Raw genomic sequence first — 22473 nt, forward strand, 5'->3', positions numbered from 1 at the left:
AAATTTGAAAAACAAATTGGCAAAAATTTGTGCGCAAACAGGGCTAAATTGGGTCGCAGCCCTGCCGGTTGCGTTGATGAACATAAGATGTTCTGTTAATCAATCCACAGGTTTTACACCATACGAGCTGCAAACCGGGAGACAGTTTCCGGCACCTTGGACGGTGGGCTCGGTTGAACGGGACAAAAAGGGGAACCGGTCCCACGCAGAATACTGGAACGAGTTAAAGGCGCTCGTGTCCAGTTTCACAAAACAGGCGGCTTGTAAAGGGCCCACAGGAGAAGGAGAGGTCCCAGACGCGAAGGCAGTGTGGCTGAGAGTCATCAAACGCAAGTGGAAGGAACCCCGCTGGATTGGTCCATATGAGGTGTCGGCTTGGATGGCGACAGCAGTCCAACTGAAGGGGAAAGGCGACACCTGGTATCACTGGACGCAGTGCACGGCCGCGCACGAGGGCTTGGTGGGGAAGGATTAATCTCCACCCAACACAGGTGAAATAGAGAGGCAGAATAAACCCTCACACCTGTGCAACGGGCCGACCGGTGGTCTACCCGGAAGGTCGAAGAAAGAAGAGCAGCCTAGGAGGAGATCGCCGCGCCAACGAAAAGGAGCGGTACCACACTGAACACCTAGAACAAGAGAGAGGCTCTGATAAAGGGCTTTGAACTTTTTACTACACCATAATATTCACATACCACCATGCCATCACAACAATCAGATACTGGTGATGAAAGAAGAGTTTTAAAAGCCATCACAATGTTTAAAATTATTATGAGTTTGATGTCAATTATGTTGCTAATCATGGCTATTTGTTTTTTGATTTGTTTGTTGCAGACCGACCCGGGACACCAGTCTGAGCACGGAGGTCATGCCAGTCCGGCGTTGTTTGATACACCAATTACATCACGCGTGATCCATAGTGATTTGAAACTGCGGGCAAGAGTGAAGCGTGAGGTCTCTGGTAAAAAGGATGAGTGTCTCAGCACATATGGTGGTTTAGAATTAGATTATGTTATTGGCTCCACAACTTCTTTCACGTTTGATCTGTGTGATGTTGTTAATTGCAGGGACGTCGGCAGTGCCTGGAGGGGATATAATGTGTGGGTCTGTTGGGATTATTCAGTGAGTACGCACTGCGAGAGGGGAAATCGTCCATATGACAGCTGGTGCCGTAATTGGGACCAGGTAAGGGGTTACACTGGGCAAAATTGGGAACCGTTAGAATCAGGATCCGAAAATGAGCTTAAACTACAGAGGGATTTCAGCCCCTCTGGAAACGCGTTAACCTTATCATTGGGGAATTGGCATCGTAAACAATCTATGTATTTAATTTTGGGGGTGGAAACAGCGGGGGTTGATCCAAAAGGGTTAATTAAGGTTAATTTCCTAGAAAAACTAATCGCGTACCGTCAGGTAGAGAAGAAATGACAACTCGTGTGATTTCCAGCCCCACCAGCTCTGTTGCATCTTTTACAGGGCGAGACGGGAGCGGGTCGTCGGAAGCTACACCAGAAGAGCACGAACCAAGGGAGAGGCGAGTAGTGTCGGTGGACTACACCACCTTGAAACCTCAGGATTTGATTGAACGCGCTACCGGGTTCAGTGACAGTAACATCTGGCTGGACTGGATAGCCCAAAATGCTAGAGAACAAAAAGTGGCTAATTGTGTAGCTTGCGCTTCTGCAAGGCCGTGTTTATTTATAGAGCCTGCACCTCTGCATCCAGAGGATTCGTGGGGCTATAATTGTATGTTGCAAATAACTAGAGGAGCTGTGAATACGGGGAACTGCACTGTGTTGTCCAGTCTATTTCCCCCTATTGGCAAGCTCACGCAAGTAGGGCTGTTTATGCCCCGGAAAGATAATTATACGTGCTTCAAGTTTTCCACAGATAAAGTTAAATATCGGTTGGGGGAAATTGACCCCAGTTGGTGTTCGGTCACCCAGACGGGGAGGACCACCAACAATGTGAGTGATGCAGCCACTCTAATTGGGACTTGGGCTAGGAGCGGGCTGTATTACTATTGCGGGCACAGGACTCTACTGGTTCGTGTTCCTCTTGGGAGCGTGGGGACGTGCGCGATGGTGAGATTAGGAGCGCCACTTATGCTAATCGGAAATAAGGTAAAATCAATTCCCCCACACAATACGCGCACATTGGCAGCCAGGCGCAAAAGACACATTTTGAGGAAGAGAGGAATTCCTGTCTGAAAATATGCATGATCACTCCGGTGTTGATAGTCCGTTGGAAGGCTGGCTGACCTCAGTGTTTGGACGGTGGAAGGGGGTTATCGCTTCGGTCATGTTTTCTTTGTCTGTTGTGGTGGGTATTATGGTTATTTGTTGTTGTTGTCTCATCCCTTGTGCCAGAAGAATGTTTAAAAGTATGTCTGTGAGGGCAGTGGACTCTGGAGTTATTACTCCAATGTCCATGATGCCAATGATGCATGTAGATCCGAATGTGTAGGCCAAGGAGGGACACAACTGTTTTGTGACCTCTGGATTCTCCAGAGGTCAACAGAGGGAATTGTAGAATAAGGAGGGGATGTTTTTCTCATTATTATCCATTATTTTAATATGGCATTATTAGTTCATCAGAAGTATATAACCAGCTTTGCATTTTACATAAATTGAAGTTTTTGACCTTATATTATCCTTTGCATTACAGTGATGGTTTTAACTTTAGTTTGATTTTTCCCTTACAGGTACCAGAATAATAACATCATTTTTCATTGCAGGTGTAACCATGATCATTCCATACACATTGCAGTTTGTTGCTTATTCTAGAGTTGTGCTCAAGTTAATTAAAGGTTAAAAGCTACAGCCAGCGTGATGTCTGGCTGATCTATGGAGGGCAAAGGCTTTGAGCTTGGAAGGCCACACGCGCTTACACAGCACTTATACGATGTTATCCTTGGTGATTTTGTGCTTAGTCATGTTTTAATATGTTTTAAGTAGAAGTAGCTGATCCAGCAATATTCATTTAATATTATATACTTGATTCAGAGCAATACACACTGATGGTCTTAATAAATGAAAGAGTCCTTGTAGCTGCCATGTTGTGTCTTAGCAGGGTACAGACGGTTCCAGGAGACGGGGGCAGTCAGCGTCTGCCCTCGGGAAGGAGACAATGTTATTTTTTGTGTTAAATAAAATTGTCAACATTGATTGTGTTACACCTGTCACTACGCATGAGGGGGCGTTCTAATACCCTGATTTCATAAAACTATGGTGATGTGTTTTTTGAGATGAGATCTGAGACTGTCTGCATACAGTGTCCATCTCCCACGTGTGACCATTAAATCATCGTTTGACTCAACCCGACCGGACCAGTGTTGTTATTGTGGGTTTTTCCTCTGGTGTCCATCCCCAATATTTTGAACCTTAACACCGGCTTAAATCACAAGAGCACCTCTGACCAAAAAGCTGTAGATTTTTCTTGTTTGCACAAATTAATCCAGATTCACATTAATTGTGTTCACAGCTCCAACAAAATGAGGAAGAGGAGGGGGAGAAACACAATTAGGTTGAATTACAATTGGATGGAAGGCGAGGACAAGAAGAAGGAAGCTTAGGATGAGGAGGAAGAGAAGCAGCAGGAGCATCTTTAGGGATCCCTATGATGTCATTGAGGTTTGTTTCATTAATATGGTCCTCTCACAAAGAACGATGACTTGTTTTAGTTCACCTACTTCCTGTATTAAATAGTGATGTGCAAAATGTTGTGAAAAAACATGGAGCAGGCACGTATACTGCATCTGCAGGTAAATGAACATCAAATCTCTAAGACAGACTGAAATCTGTATATTTATCACCCTTATGATAAAACCCATGTCAGCCATTGGTTTATGGACTTTGTATTTTGAAGCCTCAACATTTGCATTATTGCTGTTGCTATGTTGGGACCATATTAGGATGAGGGATCAGAATCTGGAGTCATGCACACTATTGTTTCATTTAGTGTGTATCCATAAGATTCGTACAGCAGATCCAAGTTGTGCCTTGAAAACAGGAAAGTCGTCTGCATAGAGGAGAACTGTAATAGCAGGCTTGTACAAAATGAAGCTTTGTGCACTCGTTTTACTTCTGTCACCCTGTTTTGATGCAGATTTCACTTGAAATCAGGCAAGAACTGGACTTATTTTTTATAATGTGTTCTTGTGAATTGATTGTGTATCGCATATGTTTGATTTGACTTTCTGCAAGACAACAGTCGTCCACTGGCCAAAAAAGTTTTCCAAATACCGCCACGTGATCAAGCCTGGATTTAGAAAAGAATAGCAAAAAAAATCCAGGCTCCTGCTTCAGATGCAATTTGTGTTTCTGTGTTCAGAGGCAGCGGCGAGAGGGGAGACCTCGGCTCATCCAGCTGTAGAGCCTGACCAGGAGGAGTCGAACATTAACTCAGCTCTTCCAGGGCACCCTGCAGACTCGGCTGTTGGCATCGGCGAGGGATGACGTGAACGCCAAACTGGAGTCCATCACAGGTCAACTGCAGGTATGTGAGTCAGACCTTCTGAGGAGGGTTTCACTTTTCTCTCTTCTTTATAATTGACTCTTTTCTCTCTCTTTCAGCTCCTTGTCTCAGAGTGGGAGGGTTTTAAGCACAAAAGGAGGAGCTTGTCGTTTGGTTGGCTGATATGGATGTCCGCCTGAGTGAGGTTGACCAGCTGACAAGAAACACCAGTGAAAAACTGAAACAACTGCAGGTGTGGGCTTGTTTTGATATGACATATATTTGATATGAAACATACGTCAGAGACATTATCCTAAACTGGACTAACAAAGGACCATGAGTACAACATGAAACATACATTACATAGCGTAAGGCTGAAGTTCATTGATCATTTTAATCATAAACTTGTTGTTGAAATGTTTTTATTGAACATGCAAACATCTGCTGATGAAAATGTGTTGATTTATTGGTCTGTTATGAAGCTATTGCTATTTCTAATGTGTTTTATCACTTTCTGATGTTTTGTTAATTAAACAATACATGTATTATTTGTTGTGTTATCTGTAGCTATAGTATTTATATGTATATTTATTTATAGTATAGCAAATATATTTAATTATTACTGTTTAAAACACTAATATGTGACATGTATCAGTAGTGATGTTGTGCTGAGGGTTAAAATGCCTTTTTGTCTTTTGGTAACTACAAAATGACAATAAACCATTAATATATGTCTATGCTGTGGTCGTATTTATTTTACCCTACTCAAATTCAATTTATGATACATTTTATTTTGAAAGATTTAAAATGTTTTTTTAAAGAACCACTCAAAAAAGGTTCTTTAAAATGGTTCTTTTAAAGAACCATTTTTAAAAAGGTTCTTTGAAAAACCATTAAAGGTGCCCCAAAGAACCATTTCTTGATGGTTCTTTGGGGCACATTTAATGGTTCTTCAATGAACCACTGAAAGAAATGGTTCTTCAAAGAACCATTGTTTGAAAGGTTCTTTGTGGCACCAAAAAAGGTTCTTCTATGGCATCAGTCTAAAGAACCACTTTTGGTTCCAGTTGGCACCTTTATTTTTCTGAGTGCAGTTTAACCAGCAGCCTTCACACCACACATCACACAGACATGGAAACTTCAAACCTCAGACTGAAGACACCATCAGAAATAAACAGATTGTGATGAAGATGAAGAACTGGACCAGTTTGCTGTGGTTTCTTCTGTTCCTGTCAGAAATAAGAGTCTGGCAGCACTTTGCTCTCCTTCCACATGTTTAAGGAGGAAGTGAAGAAGAGCGAGTGAGTCGTCTTCCTCTGTGGGCCCAACATCAGGCAGCAGCCACGTATTTTTAAAAACCCAGCACACTGCTTCAGAAACACTGAGTCCAGGTGACAGAGTCATGTGATCAGTGAGGTCTTCACTCAGGACGTCACTGCTTCAGGACCTGATTCAGAGGTTTATAAGGACGTGGATCATTAGTGCTGATGTTGTGTGAGAGCTGGTGAACCATGGGGAACATAAATAACAACCAGGCCATCAGCAGTTCTACCCCCAGCTCTAACACCTACATAATACACTATACATATAGTTATATAGGTTATAGTATGTTATATATAAACGTAGCTGAAGCAGTTTCATTTGTAGCTTCACGCTGCACTTCACATGTTTGTCCACCAGATGGCAGCACAGAGGCCTGTGTTGGAAAGCTTTGAGTAATGAAGCGTTTTCAATCCAAGCTTCAGAAAGCTTCATGTGGTCATCAAGGAAGCAACCAGGAAATATCTGCTGTGTGTAAAAACAGCAACACAAGAATCCAGGATGAAGACAAGAAACTCAAAGCTCACAAAACAGGTGGAGCTAATTTTGTGACGTGTTTCTGTAAAAACACTACAGAAGTGAATCATCAAAGTTTCCATGTGAGCTGATGATGCTGCTGCAGAGTTTCTGTGAACCTCCTGTGACCCCGCCTCCTCATACAGAGACATCTGATTGCTCTTCAACCTGCATCACGTGGACACATGTGATTGTGTGTTGTAGTATTGATCCCAATGCTGGTATCAGTCCTGGATCAATAACACTGGATGGATGCGTTCAGCATGGAGCCCTGAGCTGTGTTACAGACAAACATGGAAACTGACAGGTCTGTGTCATTCACAGTCTGTAACACTTCTAAACAACAGAGGCTGACCCAAGTGCCTCAGAGCCAGGCACGCTCACATCACAGCTCTCTAAATAAGCCAGTTTCAAAATAAGAGCTGAAAGCTGTGTTTGCTTGTGTTAGCTTATTATTGTGGAGACTAACATTCAGTGATCATGTGTTCAGACTCATAATGATTACTCTCAGAAATCCTGATCTTTGTATTTACTGTGTGTTGGATCAATAACTGAGATTCATGGTATCACACAGCTGTGCTGCTGCTGATGTCAGCACATCTGGAACAATACGAGGTATCTGCTACCAGACTGAGCAGGACGTGAGACCTGTGGACTGTTTAAAGCTGTCCCTCCACAGCTCACTCAGACCTGATCCACACCTCAGTGATATTCTCTGACTTCCTCAGTAGAGACAGAAACCATTCAGATCTGGGACCATCAGCTGACTGATGATGTCACACAGACTGTGTTTTTCAGGAACAGTGATTCTGATGTGAGCCTGCTAGCTGACAGCAGACCTGATGAAAGCACATGTTCACATCTGTGAGGACAGACTGGACTCTTTGACTGCACCTTGGTTCTCCTCAGAGGTCTGTACAGGAGCATGTCCACCCCCACTGAAGATCTCAGTCACTGTGAAACATAGAAAGCTGCTTGTGTGGCCTCTGCCTCACATGTAGATACAGCTACAGGTTTCTCTGTCAGTCAGACTGAAACAGTGTCCTGATGCTGCATCATTCAGCTCTGTGCCCCAGTCAGCATCACTGGGAGCTACCAGTGTTTCTGCCCTTTCCTGTAACACTACACTCAGCACAGGCTCAGCTGGTATCCAGTGTTGGACTTTGGCTTCAGCTGCTGTGATAGATCCTCTAACATAGATCAGCTCTGCTACATGTTGTTAGATAAGTGCAGCTGCTGTCATGTCCTGATGTTTCTCTGGCTCAGCAGCTTCTCCATCAGAGGTTCACATGGAGCTGATCCAGTATCTCCAGTAACTGTGTTCTGTGCCTCACTGGTTCATCCTTCTGTCTGTGTGACGTCAGTCAGATGTTGAAGTTAAACTCTGTAATCTTCACTGTGTCACAGAGTTCAGTGAGTCCCGTTATTCACAGTATCAATCAGATCATCAGAGAACAGCTGATCAGCAATCAGTGGTGCCAACAGCGCCTCCTGTGGTGAGAGGATGCAATAATGCAATGTAGCATTTTTCCACTCAACACTTGCAGTCATGGAAACTGTCTGTTGGATCTGTGTGACGTTGCTTTCTTGGTTAGAGTTCCTCACAAATGTCCAGATGATTCTTCTAATGAGGCGTCGACCATGTTTGCAGCTCTTTGGAAGAAAACGTCGCCCTTTGCCATCCTTACTTTTCTTTGACTTCTTCAAATGCAGCTGAACTCCAGCTGGTATTTTCTTGGACTTTGCAGCTGTTTCTGGTCATCAGTTCATTCCTGCAAACCTCTGAAGCTGAACAACAATGATGCTGCATTGCTGGCTGATCCCAAAAGGTTGATTCTGTTCATCTGGACGTTTTCAGAAACGTTTGCTCACTGATCAGGTGACTTCTTCAGTCTCAGCTGACTGCAGCTTTACAAGCTTACAAACAGCACATTTGCACAATGACTGAAAGCAGCAGCACCTGATATATATGATACTAATATAATACATATACATATATAATCCATACTAATGATGAAGGAGCTGAGCTCACAGTCCATTGTTCATTCAGTGAACTACTCAGTTTATTTTGGGCCTCAGAAATGCTCACTCTGTTTGTACATCACTGTCAGCAATAGACTCATTCTGCTGTGTGGACAGGAACACATGTGACATCACTTCCTGTTTGTTTGTGACTGAAGAGGAAGAAGTTTACAAGGAATCATTTAGAAGAGTTTCAAACATCAACTGATTGAATCCATGAATCTGAAAACGTGTTTGTGAGTGAAAGAGACAGACATGTACAGACTGAACTATCTGTTCAACAGTCAGAGTGTTTCTGTAACAGGAGACACTCTTTACACTCCACTCAGCACAGGGACACTGAGGAACCAGGAAACCAGAGTCTAAACCCAGGATAAAGAGTTTGAGTGAATGTGGTGTTGAAGGTGTGGAGGTGGATCAGAGTGTCAGAGGAGACTCTGTAGAAGGACAGAGTGCCAGCAGGACAGTCCACATACACTGCTGCTCTGTTAGAGACAGAGGAGGAGGAGGACGAGGAGGAGATGGATGTTTTTATTCTATTGTGACAGACAGACTGAGGACCATTATAATCACAGTACAGACTCCAGGACTGATCATTGTATCCAAACAAACAGTCACTGCGTCCTTTCCTTCTGATGCTTCTGTAACTCACTGATATATAAACTCTTCCTCTCCACTCGACCTCCCAGTAACAGCGACCAGTCAGACCATTTCTACACAGCAGCTGATAAACATAACCATCAAATCTGTCTGGATGATCAGGATATGACTGAACCTCCTCCACATGTGTCACCTTCCTGTTGTTGTCAGACAGTTGGAGGTTTGTGTTCACTGTGTTTGTGTCGATTGTGAGTTGACAGGAATCTGATGGAGAGAACAAACACAATCCAGCTGCAGTTATTGATCCATCATCTGTTCATTGATTGACACTTTGATGATGACTCCTGACATGATGAAGATGGTTGAATGTGTGCTGCTTTGTTTTCATGAATCCCATTAAAAACACACTTACACTTCCTCAGACCTGGTCTCAACCATCGGACTCCAGCAGGCTCCACCCTGAAAGGAGGAGGGGGGTCAGAGCAGCACAGTCAGCATGCACACATGGACATTACATGGCTCTCACACACACACTGTTACACACTGAGCTCAAAGCTCGGCTCCACTGTTTTATTCAAAGAAATCTACATTTATTTATCAGCACATTTAAAAACAGCTTGAGCCAAAGTGCTGCACAGAGTAGAGAGAAAATAGGAAACATCCACAGTAATGACTATAAAGACTGGTCAGGATTGAAAGCTACAGAGTACAAATGTGTTTCCAACCGGCTTTTAAAAATGTCCAGTGTTGGTGACGACCTGATGTGAAGGGCGACTGTTCCAGAGTTTGGCTGCAGCCATCGATAAAGCTCACCTCTGTTTTTACGTCTAGTTCTGGTCAGAAGCTGCTTATCTGCAGACCTGAGGGCTCCACTTGGATTCTTTTGTTAAAGAGAGATAAGATGGAGCCAATCCATTCACAGATTTAAAGACAACCAGATCTGGAAGTGGATTCTACCACGTACTGGTAACCAGTGGAAGAAGCTGGTGATGGGTCGTCTAGCACAGACCCACCGCTGGAAGCAGACAATTGATGAGGGAGAGAACTGTGACAGCGCCGTTCCTTCACTTGACCTCAGTCGCTCTCGTCTGCTCCCTCGTAACACTGCTCTTTATTGAGCTTACATGGATATGCACAAGTTCATTAACATATGATGTCTTACACAGGTATGAACAAAGAGTCCCAGTCTGTGCATAGTGTGTGTGTGTGTGTGTGTGTGTGTGTGTGTGTGTGTGTGTGTGTGTGTGTGTCTGTGTGTGTGTGTGTGTGTGTGTGTGTGTGTGTGTGTGTGTGTGTGTGTGTGTGCGTGCGTGTGTGTGTGTGTGTGTGTCTGTGTGTGTGTGTGTGTGTGTGTGTGTTTTCCAGATGTGACCCTGTGACCCCAAAGCTGGTGCTAAGAGTCCAGCGGTCCCCCTAACAAAGGGCTCTTATACTTAACCAGACACAGAGCAGGTGTCCTCCTACACCAGGGGTCTCAAACTCGCGGCCCGCGGGCCAATTGCGGCCCGCAGGACGATAGTTTTTGGCCCCACCTTAATATGAAAATGTAATGTTAGTTTGATAATGTATGACACTTTACAGTGTTGTGGGCGGAGCTGAATTAAGCCACCAATCAGGGTGGGATATGGATCTCAGGGGACAGCAGCCGGGCTTGATGCAAGCAGGGAAACATTTCTCAATGAGTCAAAGTTCCAGCAGCGTTGCCCTGGAGTGTTTCTTTCTTTCTGTGCCTGGCTGGCTTCCTCCTTTCTATTGGGCAAACGCCGACATTCGCCCCAGCGCGCTGCGTTCACAACACTTCAAAAAAAGTTGTTTTTTTAAGTTGCTGCCCAGCGGGACATTATACGTATATAGATTTATACACACGTCAGTGGGATTTAAAGTTATTTTCCACAGAGAGAGATCTCATATTAACTCTCACAGTGATGCGTAGGCGGCGGATAAAAGAAAAGTCATGAACTCAATGCAGCCCAATTTAGTCTGCAGTCACATAGCGACACCTGTTCATCGGCAACAACAGTCCCCGGTAACCCGGACTAATTATAGGGTCGCACCGTAATTTGTGGCTCGATGTTTTTATTTGCATCACTGCGTTTGCATTGCAGCAAACATGAACATTACATATATTTCAATATAATGTAAAAGCAGTCAAAACAACTAACATCAGAAACAGCTGATGTTATTTGTTATATGTCACGGTGTCATTTCCGCTTCTTTCTCCTGTAACAACAGCCCGGCGCCGTGAGCAGTCGCCTTTTTTGCGCTCGCTATCCCTGCACTTTCTACCATCTGCAAACGCCACGGTGTTCGTGTCGTCATGAAAGACATGAACATCGAGCGTAAAAACAAAGGAGACTGCTACCGGCTTTTTATCTGCCGATCGCCGTGCTACGGTTGCAAGAAAAAGAAGCAGAAATGACGTTCTCTACGCGTTGAGACTCACAGTAATTCCAATGCATGGCCAGACCAGTGCTCAGCAGATATTTACAAGCTGTGTGATGCCATTGAGAATGTTGGTTTGCCATGTAAGAGGTTTGTTGGAATAACAACAGATGGAGCGCCATCAATGACAGGGAGGAAAAATGGACTGGTGGCACAAAACAAACTGGAAGAGGAAGGCGTGGAGGAGGCCATTGCTCTGCACTGCATCATCCATCAGCAGGTCCTTTGCAGCAAATGCCTGAAGTTTGACAATGTGATGTCTATTGTTGTGAAATGCATCAACCAAATCAGATCCAGGGGCTTAAAGCACCGAAGGTTCTGTGCTTTTTTAGAGGAAATGGAGTCAGAATATGGGGATGTGCTCGACTTCACTGAGGTACGTTGGCTCAGCAGGGGAAATGTATTAAAGAGACTTTTTGAGTTGAGAGCAGAAGTGAAGCCTTCATGGAGAAGGATGGAGTTAGTGTTCCTGTGCTAACTGATCCCAAATGGCTCATGGACTCAGCTTTTCTTGTTGATATGACACATGAGCTTAATGTCCTGAACAAGACGTTACAAGGCCAGGGGCAACTTGTCAGTGCTGCCTATGACAACGTGAGAGCATTCTCCACAAAACTGGCGCTCTGGAAAGCTCAGCTCTCTCAGACAAACCTTTGCCATTTCCCAGCATGCAAGGCACTCGTGGATGCAGGCACACCATTCAGTGCTGACGAGTATGTTGATGTCATTTTGAGGCTACAGGAGGAATTTGATCACAGATTTGCTGACTTCAAGACACACAGAGCCACCTTTCACATTTTTGCGGACCCCTTCTCCTTTGATGTGCAAGATGCCCCTTCTGTTCTTCAAATGGAGCTCATTGAGCTGCAGTGCAACTCTGAACTCAAAGCAAAGTTCAGGGAGGTGAGTGGAAAAGCAGACAAGCTTGGACAATTTTTGAGAGGATTGAGCCCTAGTTTCCTTCGGCTTTCCCGAATGTTCAAGCGGACCATGTGCCTTTTTGGTAGCACATACTTGTGCCAAAAGCTCTTCTCCACTTTGAACTTCAATAAGTCCAAGTACAGGTCCAGACTTACGGATGATCATCTTCAAGACATACTGAGGGTCGCAACTGCTTCCTCCCTCAGGCCAAATCTGGCTCGGCTATGCGAGAGGAAACGCTGCCAGGTCTCTAGCAGCAAGGAGTAGGCAAGAGAAGCCATGTTCAGAAGAACAGTTCATTTTCTACAGTGTTCCATTCATGTTCAGAAGAAGGTTATAGAACTGTTAATACAGACATTTCAATCTAAACACAGCAGATATAGAAAACACACAAGTTCACTGACTAAAAATATCTTATTATTATTTTATTTATGTATTACAGATTGATTGATTTTCTTATTAATTCTTAATTTGTTTATTTATTTTTCATATTTTGTGTTAAAAAATAAAAATAAAGAGATTTGAGAAGATTGGAATTTTTTAACCATGCCTTTCTTGTGGAAAACCTAATGCGGCCCAGCCTCACCCAGACTCTGCCTGTAGCGGCCCCCAGCTAAATTGAGTTTGAGACCCCTGTCCTACACCATAAATCAGTAAGAGAGGGTACGACCTCTCTCATGGCCCCAAGTGGTGTGTGCATGCCAGAGCACTCTGGAAGGCACACAGAGTCTTTACAGACTACAAAGGATCAAACCTCTATCATCATGCAATCGATTATACAACTCTAAGCATATATGAGTAAATATTTCTAAGCATAAATGACAATCAACAATATAAACCTTACAGCTGGTTTTAATAACAGAATTCATTTGTTTCTCAAATGAGAAAGAGCTATCGAGAAACACTCCTAAATCTTTAGTTCTGAACTTTTCCAGTGGGCCAAGGTCAACATTATCTGCCAATGCTAAATAGGCTGCCGTTATTAACTAATGCTAATTTGATGTGAATTAGCATTATGCACTAATGCTAACGCTTACTTTTTAACAATGTCAGTAGCTAATGCTAACACTATTTCCCTTAACTTTATAACAATGTGAACGGCTAATGCTAACACTCTTTTTCCTAGCATTACAACGTCTGAGCTGCTAATGCTAAGTAGGCCGCCATTAGCACCTACGTCTAATTTAAGGCAAATATGCATTAAATTCAAATTCAAATTCAAATTCAAATTCAAATTTTATTTGTCACACACACACAACCATACACAGTATGACATGGGGGTGAAATGCTTGTAGCTGTACAATGCCCGACCATTAAATGACAGAAGAAAAGTTTTACAATATTTACAATTTACTACAAAAATTTACAAATTAACTTAGGAATTTACAGTAAAGAATGTGCAAATAGCAGAAGAGATTATAAAGATAAGGATTATAAATTATAGGAATTATAGGATTATAGGAAATGTGTGGTGGTGCGTGTGGTGACGTGTGTGAGAGGCCAGTCTTATAGTGATGTGTTTGGGAGAGTCCAGTCCTACACCTGGTTCAGGGCCCGAATAGCCTGGGGGAAGAAGCTCCTCCTCATTCTCTCTGTTTTGGCCTTAAGGGAGCGGAAGCGCTTCCCAGACATCAACAGTGAGAAGAGTCCATTGTTGGGATGGGAGAGGTCCATCATAATCTTCCTAGCTTTGGACTTGCACCGCTTGGTGTAGATGGACAGCAGGTCAGGGAGCTCTGATTGAATGATGCGTTCTGCCGAGCGCACCGCTCTTTGCAGATGTCGTCTGTCCTGCTTGGTGCTGTTCCCAAACCAGGTGCAGATGTTTGACGTCAGGACGCTCTCGATGGTGCAGGAGTAGAAGTTCTTGAGCACCTTCAGTGGCAGATGGAAGTCTCTAAGTCTTCTGAGGAAGAAGAGACGCTGGCGGGCTTTCTTAACCAGGGTGTTGATGTGGCAGGACCATGACAGGTCCTGAGTGATGTGGACACCCAGGTATCGGAAACTGTCCACTCTCTCCACTGGCGTGCCACTGATGATGAGGGGTTTGTAATTCCTCGCCTGCTTTGTAGTGGAGTCCACAATCAGCTCCTTAGTCTTGCTGATGTTTAGGAGGAGGTTATTCTTCTGGCACCAGGTCTCCAGGTTCCTAATCTCCTCCAGGTAGGCCGTCTCGATGTTGTCGGAGATCAGGCCAACAACAGCAGTGTCGTCAGCAAACTTGACAATGGAGGTGGTGTCTGATGTGGCTACACAGTCATAAGTGTACAGTGAGTACAGCAGGGGGCTTAAAACACAGCCCTGAGGCACTCCAGTGCTGAGTGAGATGGAGGGGGAGACTTGTTTTCCTACCCTCACTGATTGGGGTCTGTCTGTGAGGAAGTTGAGGATCCACTGACACAGTGATGAGCTGAGTCCTAGATCCGTCAACTTGGTGAAAAGCTTAGAGGGAATTATTGTGTTGAATGCTGAACTGTAGTCCACGAACAGCATCCTAACATAATTCCCTGTGCCAGTGTCCAGGTGACTCAGGGATGTGTGGAGCAGGTGAGATATGGCATCGTCTGTGGAACGATTAGTCCGGTAAGCAAACTGAAGTGAGTCGATGGTGGCAGGAAGTGAAGAAGTGATGTGATCTCTCATCAGTCTTTCAAAACACTTCATCACAATTGAAGTCAGTGCTACTGGACGGTAGTCATTGTGGCAAGCGGGCTGTTGTTTCTTTGGAACAGGGACAATAATGGACCGTTTGAAGCACGTGGGAACCACAGCTTGGGCCAGGGAGAGGTTGAAGATCTCCGTGAACACCGGTGCTAGTTGATCAGCGCAGGCTCTAAGGACCCGGCCAGGGATTGCATCTGGTCCTGCTGCCTTCCTGGTGTTCACCCTCCTGAAGGTGTTCCTCACGGCATGCTCTGTGATGACGAATGCATTTTCTTCACTGGTGCACTCCGAGCGCGCGCAGCCGTTTGTTGTTTTAATTGCTGCGGCGTCGAAGCGAGCATAAAACGTGTTCAGCTCATCAGCCAGTGAAGCATCGGCATTCATCATTGAAGAAGCTGGTCGTTTATAGTCCGTTATAGTCCGCAGTCCTTTCCACAGGCTCCTAGAGTCGCACTGTCGTAGCTGTGACTCTAGTTTTTCCCCGTAGCTCCGCTTTGCCTTTCGGACCGCGCTGCGCACGTTGTAGGACGCAGCCTTGTATAGGTCCATATTACCGGAGACGAGCCCTTCATTGTAGGCAGCGGTGCATGATCTCAGAGCGTCGCGGATGTTTTTATTCACCCACGGCTTCTGGTTGGGAAACGTTCGGATGATAGTTCTTTCTGCTGTGTCGTCCGCTAGTTTCCCGATAAATCCCACAACCGCTTCCGTAAACATGTTGATGTCATCAGAGCTGCGCCGAAACATGTCCCAGTCTGCGTCATCCAGTGCGTCCTGCAGCGCGGCCACCGATTGGTCCGTCCAGCGAGCAACCTCCCTCCTGATTGGTGGTTTTAGCCTTTGTTTGTAAGCAGGTATGAGGAAGATGGCGGAATGGTCCGATTTTCCAAATGCCGGCAGGGGTTGAGCCTTGTAACAGTTCTTGAACGGGGTGTAGCAGTGGTCTAATGTCCTCGTGCCCCGGGTGGGGCAGTTGATGTGCTGGTGAAGGTTGTGAAATGTCCGTTTGAGATTCACTCTGTTAAAATCTCCCATAACAATGAGTGCGGCATCTCGGTGAAGTGTTTGTTGATGTGTGAGAGCCTCATGTAGCTCACATAAGGCAGTGTCCGAGTCCGCGTGAGGCGGAATGTAAACAGTGCAGGCAATGACCGCAGTGAATTCCCGAGGGAGATAGAAAGGGCGACACTTAACGATCAAAAGCTCCAGATTGGGCGAGCAAGAGCGTGTGAGTGGGGAGATGTTTGTGCTGTCGCACCATCTGTTGTTCACCATCAAACACACTCCACCACCTCTTTTCTTCCCCGACTCCATTGTCCTGTCCATGCGGTAAACCGAAAAGAACCCCGTCGGCTGCACGGCGTGGTCTGGTATCGCTGGGTTCAGCCAAGTCTCGGTGAAGCAGAGGAGGTTGCAGTCCCGAATGTCTCTCTGGAACTTGATTCTGGCTCTGAGGTCATCAAGCTTGTTCTCGATGGATTGAACATTGGCTAGCAGGATACTGGGCATGGGTGCGCGGTGTGCGCGAGCCCGTAGCCTGTTCCTGATGCCGGCTCTTTTACCTCGAGGCCGTCGCTTAGGGTCGCGTCCTTTGTTCTCTCTCAGGATCTCCTTTGGCCACGTTGGGTCCGGAGTTAAACATGGTGAAATGTTCGTGTACTGCAGACCAATAGAAACCAAAGTGTCTCTACTGTAGCGGATTTGTGTGTTTTGCATGATGCCCATGCAAGATTATCACAGATATAGCAAAAAGTGACGAAAAACTGCAAAAAGTGGAGAAGTTAGGGCAGAGCATCCAGCACGGCAGCCGACCTCACCGGCGCCATTTTGATTTGTATTAGAAGCTAATGCTCATATCGTTTTCCTTTGCTTTATAACAATGTGAGCAGCTACTGCTAAATAGCATTAGCTAATAACAGCAGTCTAATTTAATGCAAGTTAGCCTCATTTGCATTATGACGATGTGAGGAGTTAATGCTAAATATGCTGCCATTAGCGGCTAATTCTAATTAGGGGTGAATAATTATTACCAGCTAATGCTAATATCGTTTTCTCTTTTTCCTTATAACAACTTGAGCAGCTAATGCTAATTTGATGCAATTAGCATTATATTAGTGAGCAGTTAATGCTAAGTAGGCTGCCATTATTAACTAATACTACGTTGACGTGAATTAGCATTATGCGCTACTGCTAATACTGTTTTCCCTTACTTTTTAACAGTGTGAGTGGCTAATTCTAAGTACGCTGCTGTAAATAGCTAATGCTAATTTAATGTGAGTTAGCATTATCCAATAACACTGTTTTATTTTACTTATTAAAAATGATAGTAGCTAATACTAATACTCTTTTCCGTTGGGTAACAACAATGTGAGGAGTTAATGGTAAGCAGGCTGCTTTTAGCGGCTTACTCTAATTAGGGGTGAATAATTATTAGCAGCTAATGCTAATATTGTTTTCTCTTCCCTTTTAACAATGTGAGCAGCTAGTGCTAATTTGAGGTGAATTTGCATTATATTAGTGAGGAGTTAATGCTAAGTAGGCTACCATTAGCAGCTAAAGCTAATTTGAGGTGAATAAGCATTAGTAGCTAACGCTAATACCCTTTTCTCTTGTGTTATAATGATGTGAGACGTTAATGCTCAATAGGCTTCCATGAGTGACTCCTTTCCCTTGTATTATAAAGATGTGAAGAGTTTATGCTAAGTAAGCTGCCATTAGCAGCTAATGTTAATACTGTTTTCCCTTGCTGTATACGACTTAAGCAGCTATTGCTAAGTAGGCCACTTTGCTCTGCTAAGGATTTGTGTGACCATGATGGAAACTCTGATAAGCTAATGCTGCTAAGCTAATGCTGTTTATGGGCCCTGTTAGAATCAATATTTCATTCTCATTTTGTTGTTTGAGAATAACAGAAAAATGTGCACTTGAGAAAAAAAATTATTGTGAATTCAGCTGTGAATGTAGAGTTTGTCATTATTTAAGCTTCCATTTCCAAATGTTAGCTGACACTTTATTAGGTACACTGGCATCTATCTCAGGTACACCTGTGACCTAGATGTTCCTGCAAACAGATTCCTTGGAGACCCCCTACATAAATATCCACGTTCTATCCAGCAAGACTAGTGTGTCTGTCCCTGAAAATATTCCTGCATGTGTGATTGTTCATGTGTCATCTGCAGGAAACAAACAGGAAGTGAGTGAAAGACACAGGAAATGTTTCCAGCTCTTCCTCCTCTATCAGACATTCTTCATACCTGAGAGTGTCCAGTCTCCAGCCTGGATCCTTCAGTCCAGCCGACAGCAGCTTCATTCCTGAGTCACCTGGATGATTGTAACTCAGGTCCAGCTCTCTCAGATGGGAGGGGTTGGAGCTCAGAGCTGAGGCCAGAGAAGTACAGCCTTCCTCTGTGATCAGACAGCCTGACAGGCTGCAGACACACAAAACAACAATCTGTCACAATAACATCGATCCATTTACATTCATTCAATGTAACTGTGGCGGAGGCGTGGCCCTGGGCGCAGCTGCAGGGGAGGAGTGGAGCGGAAGGCTCAACGGGGCGGCGCTGCGAGGCCGGTAAGAGCAGCTGATATTGTTTATGGACTGATGATGGTCTCCTCCGCTGTGTTTATAGTGAGACGAGGAGGAGCGGCCAGGAGAGATCAGCTGGGCTCGAGCTGTCAGACGGTGCGACTGAGTCAGCTGTCAAAATACAAAACATCAATAAAGGTGGGAGTTGGCTATACCTGCCTGTGTGTGCGTGTGTCTGTGCCTGGTGTACTCCACAGGTGGTGCCGAAACCCAGGACAGTGCCGGTGGGGAAATGTCCGACCCACAGGCCACGCCACCCGCCCAGCCTCTGCAATTCTTGGCGCAGATGCTGGCGGAGATGGCGACGATGAGCCGGGATCAGGCGGCCGACATGCGTGCCCACCTGGCCGCGCTGCGGGAGCAGACGGACCGACAGACGCAAGTTCTGGAACGGCTGGTCGGGGCCGCTGCCACGCCGAAGCCCTCGCCACTGTCGGTGGCGGTGCCCCGGATGGGGGACGGGGACGACCCACAAGTTTTTTTGGAGACCTTCCGTGCCACGGCGGAGGCTTGGCAGTGGCCGCGGGAGGAGTGGGCTCCGCGGCTGCTCCCCCTGCTGTCCGGGGAGGCACAAACAGCGGCCCTGAGTCTGCCTCCGGCGTCGAGGAGCAGCTTCCCGGACGTGAGCCGGGCGGTGGTGGACAGGCTGGGGCTCACCACCGAAGACCATCGCGGGCGGTTCCGGGCCTGTCGGCTGGCTACAACGGACCGACCATTCGCCTGGGCCCGGCAGCTGTGCGACGCGGCGGTGCGCTGGCTGCAGCCGGGAGCATCGGGGGGCGAGACGAAGCTGGTGGACAAGGTGGTGCTGGAGCAGTTCACGGAGGGATTGCCAGCGGAGACGGCGAGATGGGTCCGGTGCCACCGGCCCGCAAGCCTGGATGTAGCGGTGACGCTAGCGGAAGACCACCTTGCCGCTGGAGCAGGGGAACCCGGGGACGCCGGACGGAGGCCGAACAAACAGGCCCCAGTGCCGGCCCCGAGACGCCGTGTGCCGGCACCAGGGCAGGCAGAGCGGCTGCCGGCGCTGAGCCCCACTAACCCTTTCGCGGCGTTGGTGCCGTCCAGGGGAGCCGAGCCAAGTGGAGCCGCCACCGAGCCACGGAGGGCCGCACAGACGCCGGGGCTGGAGTGTTGGAAGTGCGGGCAGCCAGGGCACCTGAGGAGGGATTGTCCGCTCATGGAAGTGGGGCAGGTGTTTCGCGTTGCTGGCGCCCCAGCACCCTCCCCCGATCCAGGAGGGACATACAGTATTCCGGTAAGGACTCGAGGGGGTATACGCCAGGCGTTGGTGGACACGGGCTGCACGCAGACCCTCGTACACCAAAGCTTGGTTCGCCCCGGGGCATTGCTGGAGGCAGAATGGGTGGAGGTGAGGTGTGTGCATGGTGATGTTCACAGGTATCCCATAGTGCCGCTGTTGTTAAAATATAAGGGCAAAACACATAGGGTTCCCCGGAGGCATCTTCCTTGGGGGGCTCAACCCGGGGTAGCGGTCACGTCCGGTTGGGGGCTCTGTTGGCTCTCAGGTGACTGTTTCCTCGCGGCTGCGTGCAGCGGGGCTAGGGGAGGGTCTGTGCTGACGGACGTGGGTTACTGACCTGGCAACCTGGCTGCCCCTGGGTGGGTCCGGGATGGGCGTGAGGTTCTGGGGGCGCTCCGTCTCTGGGCTGGGGCCCGGGCCGGGCCTCGGGGGCTTGGGTCCTGGTTGGTGTGTTGCCGGGGTTGAGGGCGGGTGGGTGCATGGGGGCCCGGCCCTGGAGCAGGGTGCCGCCGGTGCATCGAGCCGCCTGGGGGGCTCTTCAACTGGTGGGGGGGATGGTCACATCTTGCAGGAGCTTTCTTCTCTTCAGGAACTCTCTGCAGGAGGGGGAGATACAGGAGAGGTGGAGGAAGATCTCAGCCTGGGCGTTTACCGTCTTATGTAGTCTGGAAGATGAGTGGATGGTGGGGTGGGTGCAGTTTTCTCTGTGGTGGGGTTGGGTGGACTGTCCAGGGCTCTGTGGAGCCGGGGGGCACTACTGCACTGGGCCCCGGTCTGATGGGCTTGGGCCCCCTTTCCCTGGCGGGTCGCGAAGGGTGGGAGTGCCTACTGGGGTCAGCGGGGGAGCTGGCCCCAGGGAGGGGTTACCTGCCCCTCCCTTCCTTCCCTCCCCATCTCCAGCTGCCTCCCTCTTCCCGCTCCTTCACAACCACCCACACATGCAGGGCCTTGGAGTAGGGGTATGTCACCAGGGTGCAGAGGAGGCTACCCCCCCCCCTCTGTCCCCTTCTGGTTGCCTCTGCCTCAATTTTATCCCACAACTTAGACATTCACATTATTCACACTCTCATTACACATACATGTAGGATCTTGGGGGTGGGCACAATCACGGAGTCCAAATTACCATCAGGGTGTATACCTCACCCCTGACGTCGTTGCCCACCTCTCAATTTTAAATACACTTAGTCATTGAGGGCTAGCAGGAGGGACTATACGCTTACCTGCTGCTCCTTGGCAGGTAGCTCCATGCCCTCCTGGGTTTTAATTGCACCTTAGAACACATATGCATCAACACTACAATGAGCGGGTGGAGGGAGGTTTGAAGTCTTCTCCCACCCCCATTCTCTTCGGCCTGCTGGAGCGGGAGGGCTAGTAGGAGGAGTTGGTCGTCCGACTGCGGTCTGGGGTGTGGGGCCTCCCTGCTGCTGCGGAGTCAGGGTGGTCTGCCTCTCCCCACCGCAGGGAAAAGGGTAACACCACCTGGGTCTGGGTGCAATTTCCCCCTCCAGGGGCAAGGGTACCTAGACCCGGTTTGTAGAGTACGCTTGGGGAGTGTGATTGTGTGTACAGCGTCTCTTTATGTCTGTCTCCACGTTGGTTGAGTGTGGAGTGAGTGCACATGAGAGCATGAGGGTGGGAATGGATGTTTGTGTCTGTGTGTGCCTGTGTGTCTATATGTCAGGTTGGGTATCAGACGCCACCTCTCTGGGGACACCTCAGGCCCTCCAAGGTTTGGAGGCCTATCTCCACCCACCACCACTTCCCCTGCCGGTGGCGGACTCCCTCAGGTGTCAGTGTGCTGGTGGTTCTTTGTGTCTGGGGGTGGGCGTCCGGGTACACACCGGCTCACTCCTTGGCGGCCGCTTGTCGGGGCCTGGGGCCTGGGGCTCGCTCGGGCCCCCTTTGGAGGTGGGGTGCCCCCGGCCTCTCGGCCTGGGGCTCGGTCACTCAGGCACAGCTGGGGGCCGGCGGAGCTCACGGGCGCGTCACTGCAACTCCCCCTGGCTTCTGCTCCGCGGCTGCTGGGCGAGCCCTCATCTGGGACTCTCCTTAGCTCTTACTGGAACAGTGGCGCGGCTGCCCCTCTGTTGGTCTTCCATGGTCTCTTGTGTTCTGGGGGCCTCTGGATGTCTGGAGTTTTGATCTCCTCCATACCCGCTTCACACCCTGGAGGACGGGGCTGTGGCCCCCCCACACTCCCTAGCAGATCATTACATGGAGAAACCTTTGGAATGCAAGCATGCTGATCCACACAGGTATGCACACAGGTGTACACATGGGTATTCACAGACGCGGACTAAAGCTTTCTTGGCTGCTGCCTCAAAGCACACTGTGCGCTGTCTAACTTGCGTGCTGCACAATATCGTTTATTATTTAGTAACTATTGATATCTATGACTAGCTAGTTTATTGTGATGGTGCTTTGTTTTCTCTATTATTATGTTGCTCTTTGTTGTTTGCTGTCTCCTCTGTTTGTTTTTTTTGTTTGTTTTTTTTTTCTCCATACAGGTGACCCAGGAGTTGTTCCCCCCCCCCCCCCCCCCACCCTTCTCACCGTCTCTTCTCCCCTTTGGTTTTCTTTCTTTCTCTCCCCCTCTTTCTCTCATTCATTCCCCCTGTCCTATTTATTAAAAAAAATGACAAAGGATGAACTAAAGCTCTGCCATCACGTAATGTCGCAT

The 22473-nt window shown here is 47.4% G+C and overlaps 2 long non-coding RNA genes across 2 annotated transcripts; one reads left to right on the plus strand and one right to left on the minus strand.

The window, feature by feature from the left end:
* Positions 1-3406: 3406 nt before the first annotated feature.
* Positions 3407-4597, plus strand: LOC143415854 (uncharacterized). The gene is made up of 3 exons (XR_013096282.1): positions 3407-3632; positions 4333-4497; positions 4575-4597. It is a non-coding gene; the product is annotated as an uncharacterized LOC143415854 (long non-coding RNA).
* A 1865-nt stretch (positions 4598-6462) lies between these two features.
* LOC143416022 (uncharacterized) lies at positions 6463-18376 on the minus strand. Its single transcript, XR_013096446.1, has 3 exons — positions 18195-18376; positions 9326-9372; positions 6463-9177 (listed from the first exon to the last, which is right to left on the minus strand). It is a non-coding gene; the product is annotated as an uncharacterized LOC143416022 (long non-coding RNA).
* Positions 18377-22473: the final 4097 nt, after the last annotated feature.

The sequence above is a fragment of the Maylandia zebra genome, unplaced genomic scaffold (genome assembly GCF_041146795.1).
Source record: "Maylandia zebra isolate NMK-2024a unplaced genomic scaffold, Mzebra_GT3a scaffold11, whole genome shotgun sequence".
NCBI classification, from domain to species: Eukaryota; Metazoa; Chordata; class Actinopteri; order Cichliformes; family Cichlidae; genus Maylandia; species Maylandia zebra.